The 12952-nt window shown below is 41.8% G+C and overlaps 1 long non-coding RNA gene across 1 annotated transcript in view; it reads left to right on the forward strand.

Annotated features, from left to right (window-relative positions):
• The first annotated feature begins 4383 nt into the window (after nt 1-4383).
• Nucleotides 4384-12952, forward strand: part of LOC137175859 (uncharacterized) — a 68835-nt gene continuing 60266 nt past the window's right edge. Inside the window, exon 1 of the long non-coding RNA XR_010925732.1 lies at nt 4384-4763. This is a non-coding gene — a long non-coding RNA (uncharacterized lncRNA). The remainder of the gene's footprint in view (nt 4764-12952) is intronic.

Consider the following 12952-nt stretch of genomic DNA (forward strand, 5'->3'; position numbering starts at 1 on the left):
AAGTAGGCGGGGGGGGAGCGGAGAGGTGTCTTTTGTTGTCGAGAGTTGTAATCCCCTCTAATTCAAACCACAGGGGGTCTGCAAGCCTCAGAAACCCCGGACCTCTGGTATGTTCACACGGTCCTGACAGCCAGCGAAGTGGGCCGAGACCCTCCATCACACTGAGGAGAAAATCAAGTCAAACAGAGCTCTTGAAAGAGTTTATGAATTTCACTGGCTGTGACATTATCTACTGTATGTATGTGTTTTTATCCTTCTGACACCTTGAATAAATATTTGTAGCCTGTTAGAAGTGGACTCTATTTTCGAATTCACACTCAGCTTTCAAACTTGATTTTTCTTTCTAATATAAAACCTACCAGTGAGATAATTGCAGCTTCTTTTGTTTGAGGCATTTTCTAAAAATCACTGTGAGGCAAATTACTGTACTATATCAAGATAATCATACAAAATTACTTGAAAATAGAAAAAAATTGGTTTTTAGATCATAGCAATATACTAGATTACCTGTTAAAATAGAGATTAGCAGTGAAGGGAGCAGAGCGTGGCGACAGACTACTCTGCATGCTCATGCCTTACTTTGGATTTGATATTTTTGTAAAATCTTGGTGTAAGTTTTTGATGAATCATCTGCAAGTGGACCTCTTCCAGGCTTGATGATGTGAAGTGAATGATAATGGGGTTTCTTCTAAGTGCACGTCCAGCACTTGGCAGAACTCTGCTTCCACTTACTGCAAATGGAAGGGCATTGGTCATTTATATGGATTTAAACCCAGACGCAGAACACAAGTGAGAATGGTTTTATTATTGAGTAACACTGGCAAATGTGGCTATGTCCTATAATGCAAATCTATACATGTTTTAGTGTATTTCCCAGATAGATTTTGGATGAGGTAATATAAACTGATATGATGTCTGATGGTATGTACTGATCCTCAAAGCACCCTACAGGGTTTTGGTCACGCTATTAGTGTTCTGTAAACATCTGGTTGATTGCTCAATCTTTTAGTCCAACACTCCGGTCCAGAAAATTTTAGTTGTAGTAGTAGGCTACTTCAACTATAAATCAAATCTGTATATACATCAGTGTGAAATATCTCTACAACTATTGGATGGCTTTCCATAAACACATTCCTCATTGCTGGAGGATGATTAATGAGTTCTGTGACTTTGCACCACCAACTGGTTTAAATTCCTTCTTGTCCAACATTCGAACCACATTACTAAACTCTGTTACATTTTGCTTAATGTTTTGACCACTTTGGACAGGGTCCGACATAACTGCCTGCCCGTGCCTGTAAAAATTTATGCAGGGCAAGTTGATTGGCCGTCACTGGCCAATCAGAGTAATGGCTAAGTCCCTTTAAATAAGGTCTTTCCCACCCTAGTGTCATTCTTACATCATACTCGAAAAAAAATGTCTGCGAAAGAAACATATGAGGCTATGAAAAGAAAGAGGGGCTCTTTACTTTGTTACCCTGGAGGGGAGAGAATGGGAATTTTGCTTCTCTGTCTCTTCTCTCCTCTGCTCTCTGCCTATTTGCACGAGGGTGGGGCTGAGCGTGCTCTCTCTCTCGCTCTCTCACACACAACCGCACACACGAGGAATATCTGGACCACACAGTTGTGTTTCCATCACTTCAGAGGACATAACATTGACTTATATTCATTTCCTGGAGACTGGAGATCCTAACCTTAACCATAACCACCACATGCCTAACCCCAACCCTTACCCTAACCTTAATATGACCCTAAACTTACCTTAACTTTAAACCAAGTCTTCACCCTAAAATTAATGACTAACATTAAGGAGACTTGCTTTTTGTCCCCATAAGGGAGGCAAGTGCCCACAACATGAGGAATACCTGGTACATACACACACACACATGTTGTCCTTGGTCACTTTTGGGTACATTACCTTAACCTAAACAATAACCACTATTTGCCTAACCCTAACCTTAACCACTGACCCAAAAATCAGTGTTTTACCAATCAGGGACACGGCTTTTGTCCCCTGTTGGAAAAGCTGTCCCCACTTAAGTTGGTCTTTAAATTTGTCCCCAACAGTAACCTATGACAGACCCACACAGACATACACACACACACACACACACACACACAGAGGACAGGATGAAACAGACTTTAGGTTATAGGCTACTTCACTCGAGTCGACTACGACTGCTCGCTGCCGTAAGTGCAACAAAATCCGGCAGTAAGGGAGACTTTAGGCTGACACCAGCCTGCCCCTCCTCTCTACCAGCAGCACCTGCAGCAGTGTGTCTGACCAGCAGCAGCAGAGGGAGGAGGACAGAGGAGAGGATGAATGATGCTACATAGCAGTTAACCAGTTTATTGTTATTTAGTTTATTATCGAGGTCACCCATACTCACTAAAATGTTATTATCATAAATTCTGTTCTCTTCTCCATATGTATTCATACTCTCTGGCTTTACACAAAATATGGAGAAACCTACATTTATACATCATTCATTTACTGATCCAATAGGTGACTAATTTTATATTTTGCATATTTGTGTAATATATCACATTACATATCCATAACTAAAGGACCTCACTGTTGTATGTATTATGTGATGAATAAATCACCACAATTATGGGAAAAATAATTATTTTCATTTTTTGACTGCTGGGCCAGTGGAAATATACAAGGGCCCAGTAAAACTCTAATCTACTAGCCAAGAGGGCCAAAGAGCAAAAAATGTTACGTTAAACACCAACACATAGGCCTACAGTAGTGTCACCCTATAAAGTTGACATAGTGAACATGTTAGCAAACGGTAACTTATTTAAACATCAGGCAGACACAGAGCAACATCAGTATTTATTCTGAGGTGTGTTTCTGGCTACCTGACAAATGTTAGTCTAACATTCACTCTCCTTTTAGCTCTGTTTTGCTTTCAAAAACTCCTGGGGGAAATATTGCTGTTTGGCGCCAGGCAGGAAGCATACAGTGGGTTTCAGAGGTTTTTTTTGCTACCTGCTGCGGTTGAAAAACAAGGTTGATGATAACAACAAAACTGAACCAAAAAAGGAAAGTTGCCATAAAACCAAAACAATCGGCTAGAAGTTGCTAAAATGCTTGACGGAGTTGAGAGAAACAGCAGAGTCAGGTGATAATGCTCTGTGAGTTTGTTAACACGAGCGACCCCTTCACATTACACATAATCATTTGATTCATTGTTAATGTAAAAATATTAGATTAGAGCAGCTTTAAGTTCATCCAGCATGCCTTTAAACCCAGCAACTGTACTTTGAAATGACTGCAAACATATTGTTAACATGCTCAATGTTAGACTCTAAACATCAGCATGTTAAAGATATGAACATTTTAGACTTTGTCAGCTCCTTTAACATACAGTACTGTAGTGATTAACTTGGGTTAAGGTGGTAGGTAGGCCGTGTTCAACTTTAGTTTCTGGTGAATAATTAGCATCACATGGGCTCACGGGTCTTCTAATGTGACAGTCTTGTTTGTCACTATAGGTATGTGTTTTCTGACTCATAGATTGGAAACACATAGGTTCCGTCTTCAGTATTTTGCCACTTTAAGTCACATGTTATCCTGGTCACGTCTGTGGAATCATATGAGGGTGTCGTAGGTGCCGCTTTTGTCTGTCTCTGATATGAGATAAGCTGTGTTTCCCCACAATGTTAGTCATCCCATGGTGATGTCACACACAGCATGACCTCATTGTGGAAGAAAGAAATGGACAACAAAAAGGCATTATCAACTTTATCTTCATCACTATCACCATCATAAACACCTGCACCAACACCATCGTCTTCATCTTAATCGCCACCACTGATTTCACCATCAGCACCACCTTCAATATCATTATTGTCGTTATGACTAATAACTTAATTAGACACTATCATCCTCATTACCATGACGTCATGACAGACAACAATAACACACTCTTCATCATCATCATCATCATCATCATCATCATCATCACAACCACTAATAGTTACCTTCATCATCATCACAACCATTAACAGTTTTCTTCATCATCATCATCATCATCATCATCATCATCATCATCACAACCACTGAGTTATCTTCATCATCATCATAACAGTTATCTTTGCCATCTTCATCATCATCACAAGTTATCGTCATCATCATCATCATCATCATCATCATCACAACTAGCCTACAAAGAGTTATCTCTATCCCTATCACTACTAGTGACATCACTATCACAGCACTAGTTACACAGTAATCCTCACAGTCATCATTCCGTTGAAAACACGGTAAAACACCGCGAGTGGCTTCAGGCCCTCTGGTTTACTTTTATTAAGGGCGCAGCATCTTGTTTCTCCGGGACGCGCATTGGCCGCCGTGAGCGCGCAGAAGCGCCGTCACGTGGGAGGTCCCTTTAAGTTTCCATTGACAGAGGCCTGAGCGTGTCACATGGACATGATATAATGAAAAGGCAGGAACAGAGAGTCAGAGTGAGCTGAGCTCTTGGCTGATGGAGAGGAGGCCAGAATGTACGCAGTCATCTGCCGACAGCAGCAGTCCTGCGGCCACAGGGACAGCGGCGCCGAGCCGAGCCGAGCCGAGCCGATCCTGGTCGGGGCGGGCCGAGCTGGACTCACTGCGCTTCATCGGACGGGACCTCTCTATTCGCAGCTGCACCTGCCAGCTATAACACGCACTTTAAAAGCGGAGGAAAATGTCGCCTCTAAGTGCGCGTATTTCGCGTCGGTCCCGGAGGAGAAGAGGAGCGCCTTTCAGCGTGAGTGAAGTTATTTCTAATAGCTCGGCTGATGTGGGATCGGCTCTGTGTCGCTGCCGCAGGTGCGTTTGCGCGCTTGTGTTGTGCCTGGTAGTCTGCTATATTCTAGTGAGGACCCGCATCTCTCAGCTTTTGGAAAGTGTCTTGTTGGAGAAAGCGCAATATTCCTGCAGGGGAGATTCTTGATCATGTGCCATGTGCGTTTTCTCGCACTCTGTGTTCGCCAGTGTCCGCATTCCAGGTGGTGTTGCGCACATAGAAATTGAAGTTGAAGTAAACAAGTGGGAATAAGGCCTCGCTCTGGAGCTTGAAAACTGTGTTTTGATGTTCAGCACGGCGCTCCAGGCTTGACTGGAAACATCCCGCCCCTCTTACAAGCCCAACCTGAAGCTCTGTGTCCAGCTGCCAAGAACAAGTGAAGTTGTTGATGGTTTTATAAGACATTTACAGCAACTGGCCAGGATTAATTACAGTGATTTAATATTGTATCGGTTTCATTAACAAAAAGTAGGAATTTAATTCCCCAATTTAATTGGCAGCGATGCCGCAAAGTCGGATTGAATGTTAACAAAGTGGCCATATGTTAACCGTGAGTATGGAATTTTTTGGCAGTGAAAATCATTTATGAGTGTGTAGCTTTCAAGCAGCGGCCCTGTTGTTTAATGAAACCATCCAATTTTCCTGCGGGATGTTTGGAAACGTGCCTGCGAAGTGCCCTCGGCTCTTCAATATTTCAGTACACACCAGTGAGGAAAACAAGAAAACCACCTGCCTGCTGCTCCGACAATTGCGCAAACACGCACACACACACACACACACACACACACACACACACACACACACACACACACTGGCACGCGCGCGCGCGCACACACACACACACACACACACACATTCACATTCTATCACACACACACACACACACACACACACACACACACCTATCAACATTTTGCTGATTCATAACAGGGCAGTCACATCTGTGTGCGCACATATGACACAAAGTACTTTCAGACAGACTAATTTTGGCCACGTCAAGCCGTGAGGGGAAATAATTCACTGTGTTAATGTAAGTGGCTCTTCCGGAGATGATTACTAGCAGCAGAGACCGACTCTCAGACTGGGCCTACTGGAGTAGGCTCCAGCTGATGCAGAAGGATGTCCAGACGTTTAGAAAAGGGAAGCAGTGGAGAGGAAACCCTCTAAAATTAGTTTTGAGACACAGAGAAGAGTTTCTTTATGACATAAATTCGCATCATATGGTGATTAATGTGGGGATATCAGGAGGATCTTTAGAGAGATGGTAACCCAGTTTTGCACATTTGGTATTGTTAGTCTTCTTTTCATTCAGCACATCTTTTCATTTATATCAGTGTTTGTATTGGTTTTGCATTTGGAGGCCTAATGAATCATCCTCAATCAATAATGCAGTGCCATGTATACCATGTAAGAATCACATTTACCTTTATGTTTTTATATCTCATATCTTTAAGCAGATACTCTGCAGTCAGTATAATACAGAGGTAGTAGCAAAGATTTGATCAGCATTTAAACAATTCCATAACAAATAAATAAAACTTGAGCTGGAACAATTATTCATTTAATCAATTGACAGAAAATTAAATGACATTTTTTTTAAAGCAATTTTGTAAATCAATTTAGTCATTTAAATCATTTATCAAACATAAATGTCAAACTTTCTCTTTCTCCAGCTTCTCAAACGCGACCATTTCCTCTTTTTTTTCTCTGTTTTATATCATTTTAGTCTGAATATCTTTGGGTCCAACAAAACAAGCGAATTGAAGACGTCACAAGCATTTTTCACAATTTTCTGAAATTTTGTAGACTAAACAATTAATTGTAAAAATAATTGACAGATTAATCAATACTGAAAATGATCATCAGCTGCAGCCCTAAATGAACTACACTGAACAGGAAAACTTAACAGTTACCCGACTCACTGCTGTTGCCTGCACAGTACCCACAGCTGCACATCCTGCGGCAAGAATTTCATTTTGGGCCCCTGTCGGCCTCCCCACGTAATTTACAAATATCCATCAACTGAGCGCCATATAAACTTAAATACAATAATAAAGGCAATAAAACTAGTTACCAGAACAGTCTCACCATAAATTCAATTTAGTTGCTGTTCTGGAGCTTTCGAACATATCGCAAAATCTTCCTCAGTAGATTGAGTTCAGTTGACACGGAATTATAGGTGTCAAATTTCTATTAATCTTTGAGGAATGTCCTCCACGTTGGCTTCAAGTTTGTGATTGAAAGTTTCTTCCCGATGTCGGAAACTGTGGTTGACAAGAAAAAAAAGATCTCGACCCTCTAAACGACAAGAAATAATGCAGGACTCGCCTTATTTGATGTTGTGCTTAAGTAGAGCAAATTACCCAACAAACAGTGACATCAAATTAATTAATCAAATTAAAGTGTTGATGTCAAGTTGATGAATTGAATCAACACTGTGTGAGGCTGGGATTTTGGGAGTCTGGAGCCACTTGGCTGTTACCCATTTTTCCCAGTTGGTAAAGCATTTTTGTAGTGGGAAATATGATGTATGAGCTTTAGAATCCAGGACAGACATTATGTAATAGCCAAACAGTGATTCTATCATACATAATGAACCAATAGCAGACCTCTGAACACAACTGTTTCTCAGTATGACTTTTATCAGGAACAGTGTATCAGCTGTATCTGTGCTTGAATCTTTCATGTCATCACTGGTTCCTGCTTTAGTAGAAATTCAGGGTTCGGGTTACCTGTGAATTCTGTGCATCCTCGTGTTTTTTTTTTAATCAAACCAGCTGAACATGTTGCGCTTTGAATCGAAGCATTGTCTTTCATTCCCTTGTAAACAAACTAACAAATGTGCCCCAACAAGTATGAACAGGGCAGAACATGAGCTTTGCTGTCCTTCAGTCCTCGCATGATAATGAAATTTGCAATAATCCTGCGGCATTAACCATTAACCAGCATTAATCCTGCTGTGTTTGGCCTTATTAGCCGAGAACAAATCCATCACCCTTTTGAAGAGAACTTTCAGAGCTGTAAGCTGTTATTTCCGCCCTTGAGAGCATTACTTGGCAAACCTATATGCACAGAATTCCACCAATGAGCTTGAACCTCAGATTAGTGACATGCTTGAAATGGCTGTGGAGTGTGTCACAGGAGTCCAGCAGTGATAACATGGCCCGTGCATGCCTGTTTGTGTGTGTGTGTGTGTGTTCTTGTTTATCTGTCTGTTTTTTTTTCTGGGTGCATGCATGTGCTCACCGAAGACAGACTATCCCATCTGCGTCACAGACTGCGCATGACGTCTGTCAGATGTTTTTAGATGTTTATGCTTGTCTTGTTTCAACAAATAGATGTTTCGTTCTGATTTAAATAAGCCTTTCTTCCTCCCAATATATGCAGCTAAACCTTCGTCCCTCCATTATTCACTAAATCTCTGTCCGTGGCTCTCAGTGCTTTCTCCTCAGCAGCACTGCTACAGAAAAATCCTTGCTATTTGTAGCCCCAGCATCAGAGGCTAATCTGAGAAATGAGCCCATTACTTTTTTTTTTCTCCTCTGGTGTGCGTTCACTGAATAATTGAAGTAAATGGTGCGTTTTTTTGTGTGTGTCTGTGAATTATGTGCTCTCAATGTGAGTGTAGCTCAAACAGCCAGCTGTGAAAGTTGTATTTCCGCTGGGTTTATGTGGTCATAATTAGCAGCTCCCATGTGACTGGGTGTATGTGTGTGTGTTTTTGTGTGTGTGTGTGTGTGTGTGTGTGTGTGTGTGTTTCGAGCTTGTGTATGAGAACACGCCTGTGAGCAGGGGTGTGCTTGTGTTTACATGACAGTCGACCAGGAAGGGAAGTGACGCAGGAGGCAGCGGAGGGGCGAGAGCTGCAGACATTATACTGCTGCAGAGGGAGAGAGTGAAAGAGAGAGAGCGAGAGAGAGAGAGAAAAGGGGAAGGGACAGGAAAACCACAGATAGATAAAAGAGTGAGACAGGAACAAAGAAACTAATGAGCGATCACTTTCTTCGTCACCGCTGTCGACGACAGGATCATCACCCCACTTCTGCTACCGGATCCACAAATCAACAAACATGCAGTGAAAATGACTCAGTGTCCGCGTAGGTTGGGCAAGTGCGCATTTGATTATGAAATGTGTTTACCCTCTGCTCACTAAAAGTAGTGACACAGGCTTTTGTTTGTTCAGAGCTTTGCCTGTTCCAGTTCAGAGCCAACCTCCCTGGTTGCTATTCACAGTGACCTCATCATCTCTCTGGCCAGCTGCCCTCCCAGACTGAGCACACTCGAACTTTCTTGGCTCTTAGAGGACTTTCATAACAGCTTCGGTAATTGACACTCCTCAAATATTTCCTCAGCAAACGCTGGGCTTCCTAAGGGATGTAAAATGGACATGGGAAGATGATTCTCAAAGCAGATCATGAAAGGCCCTATGAGCCATCTGACAGAATGTATTATCAAGGGAATTGGTGACGGGAAATGTCTACGGAAAATCAGTTTACTCACGATAAGGTTTAGAGTGTACTCACCTTCTCAGGCTGACATTAATATGGGAACAGGATTCGTCTACAGCTACTTAACATCATATTGGAAAGCCCTGCTAGTGTTCCCAAGAGACTGCAATGTTCAGCCATCAAATTCATCCTCTTAGAAGCGTGTATGTGCTCAGTAAATTTAATGACAATCTGCTCGTTAGATTTGGAGATACACAGTATATGACATTTTTGTCAGAATGTCTCAGCTCATTTAGCGCTCAAAATGGAAAGAGTTTGTCCGTCGGGGAACATGAATATGCTTAGTAAATGTCATTGCAGCCAGCTTGTTAGATTATGAGATACAATTGATTGTGTACAATACAATTGTTTGCATGCAAATTAATGTTTTGTCCACTGAGTGTCTAGAGAGGAAAGGGATCATCCTTTGGGGAGCCTGAACATGCTCCGTAAACTGGCGATCTACCAGTTTGATTGTGAAATATCTTGTGTCCAAAGTCTTTTGTCTTGAGGGTGATGATAGAGGACAGCTTATTTAGGGGCCAAAATGGAAAGGGTTCATCCCCTGGGGAGCAAGAATTTGCCTTATAAATGGAATGCCATAGATTATGAGATTTGTGATATGAGATATCTTGTGTCCAAAAATTTTATTTTTGGCTTGTGGTAATTGAGAAAAACCCATTTAGTATCTAAAATGGATTGGGTTCATCCTCTCAGGAGCATGAACATGTGCTCAGTAAATTTCATGGGAATCTGTCAGTTAGATTATAGATGTCTTTTTTCCAAAGTTGACACAGTACTTTGGCCTGTGACATTACAGAAAAACACGATTTTCAAAATGAAAAGGGTTCATCTTCTGGGGAGCATGAATGTGTTAATTAAATTTTCAAGGTAGTCTGCCCAGTAATTTTTTTTTGGACTAATGGAAATTCTGGCGGATGGTGGCACTACCAGAAAGATCAACAATCAGAGGATCACAGAAAATATTACTGTGTGTTCAGACCAAACATGAAGCAAATTTTCCCCTTGTGTTACTCACATGAGTTTGACCGCTGGATCATTTGTGTTTATTTGCCCCAGACTGCCAAAATACATTACTGTGCATTAGCTGTAAGCTAGCTAGTGACCAAGGGCACCGACTGTGTCTGAGGCAGTGTGTCTGCGTGTGTTCAGTTCAGCCTCTGACTGAACTCAGAAGTCACCAAGAAATCTGGTTCTTTCTGTTATTCCCCTCCAGTCTCCCTCCTTTTTCCCCTCTTGTTTCTGTACGTTCATAAAGTACACTCATAAAGCCCCGCAATATGTGCAAAGTTTTTGCTCAAGTTGAAACATCAACGTCTATTCATGCTGCCTGGCGCAAATTTGGATCTATTAATGTCTTTGAATTGAGTTTGTATGTAATCGCACTGCGTGAAAACTTTGCTTCACGTTTGGTCTGAACACACCATTAGGATTCATCCTCTGGGGATCATAAATGCAGTAAGTAAATTTCATAATAACTGCCATCATTTTTTGAGAAAAATGTTGGTGAATGGGAATTTTGACCTCCATGTGATGGTACTGGAAAGGTCAGGGGCTTGCCTAAATGACTGCAGATAATCCTCTGGGGATTATGCATATGCATACAAAGATTCATGGCCATCTGATCCATTTTTGAGTTGATATCTTGCTCTGGACTCATCCTTAGACCCTACTTAAACAGGGCAAAAAGGCTAAGTTTGATTCTGAAAATATAATATAATTTTATCATAGTGTTTTTTCATTTCATGCCTGATGACTGTAGACTTTGATTTATCACCTTTTTGTTTACCACCCTGTTGATTTTTCTTCCTGTGGTATATAAACTTCTCAAGGCAAATCCACTGCATTGCGTGCCTTCTAGGGGGCGTTGTGATAAAACTGTGAATGGAGCTGGTCTGGTCAGAGGTGAGCGGCGGATTGCATTGTTAAGCAGGCTGCAGGATGGAGGGTGAGTTGGCAGGGAGAGTCTGGCCTGGCACCGAGCTCCTTGGCATACGACTGGCCTGGGGAGGACGTGAAATGAAACCTCAGCAGGGCACGGGGTAATGGAGGAGAAAACTGCCCACGTCTTTATTAGAGACGACAGGAGGGGAGGAGGGAAAGACAGAGAGCATTAGGAAAAAAATAATTTAACATTACAGTATTTGTTTTTGTTATTTCCCTCTACATCCTCTCATTTGGCAAGGCTGCGGTACTGTAGGGACATCAGGCCTGGCTTAAACAAAGATGTAACATTTTCTGGCAACAGACCACTGCCCATATGTCTGCTGGTCATGGCAATTAAAGCATAAGGAGGGGGGGGGGGGGGGGGGGGGGGATGGGCTGCAGGGGTAAGACATAAACACAGAAATGCAAAGAAAAAGAGTGAAAAAAAAGTGATGGTCTGGGTCTTAGCCGTGGTTTAGCAGGAAGCTCTTGATTGTTTGTGTGTTTTCTCCCTCCCTCCCCCATTCACCCCCTTCCTTCTTCACATACACATAAAGCACACACACACGCTCTCCTTGTTTGCTTTGATTTGCGTCCAAGAGAAAGGCACTCGCATTGCGGAGCATGACCGAGAGAGCTCTGCCACCAGGAAGTATTCACAGGAGCAGAATGAAGAGAGAGCTGAAGAGTTGAGAGGTGAATCTAGCTGGTTTGGGGGAGATGAGTTACATGATATAGTATGAAAGGATGCAGCTGCAGGAGACATAGATGTATTTCACAATAAGTTAGACGGAAGAAAGGTGTTGGAAAATGATTGCATTGGGAGTCAGTGGGAGAGCAGTTGGAAGAGAGACAGCAGGAGTAGAGAGTTGTAATGGGTGGAGGGGAGGTGATCGGGTGACATAGGGCAGGTGGAGTTTTGGTGGTTGAGGACATGGGAGACAATTGGGGGATGTTCTTTTGTGTTTAGGAATTTGTTGAGATTTTTAAAGATCAAAGGAAAGATGAGGAAATCAATTAAGTTGAGGTACCTAAAAATAGTTATTTTGTAGAGGGAGTTCAAGTAGAGATAACACTTTTACAGACAGTTTAGAAGAGCTATACGTAGAAGAGATTGGTGGAGAAGAGAATTTCTAGGAGATAAATGAGGAGGGAGAGAGGGGTTAAAAGAGTAAAAGTTAGATGGAAGTCATAAAAGAGAAAAGATAGTTGTAAAGGATACTTATGGGAGGGGCACTTGGAAGAGTTAGTTGGAGGGAAAGTACAGTCTGGTAAGAGATTTTTTTTGAGAATTAACAGGGAAAGAGGGAGGGAAATTCGTTGGGAGATAAGATATTTAGAGAGAAATTAGTTACAATTCTTTAAAAAATGAAAAAACACTTGTCTGCACTGCATGACAGTATCACATTAGTAATGTTGATCTGCTTGTTTCAGTAGCAAGTGAAACAAAACAAAACAAAACACTATATTGAAGAGAAATGTCTTGTGCGTTCATTTTATTCCCCAGCAACTCAGCCAGACACATTTTTCATCTTAGGAAATGTTGTCTCTTTAATAGAATTTAAAGTGAGACCAGATAACCTTTGAAAGACATAACAAATACAACACAACACTACATAACAACACCCAGGGGTTCTTTTTTTTTGCTGCTAGAGCCTTACTCGGTCTGCAATGACCAGTATCTTATGGTGGCTAATGTTAGCAAACTTTTGATGG

The sequence above is a fragment of the Thunnus thynnus genome, chromosome 23 (genome assembly GCF_963924715.1).
Source record: "Thunnus thynnus chromosome 23, fThuThy2.1, whole genome shotgun sequence".
Classification (NCBI taxonomy): Eukaryota; Metazoa; Chordata; class Actinopteri; order Scombriformes; family Scombridae; genus Thunnus; species Thunnus thynnus.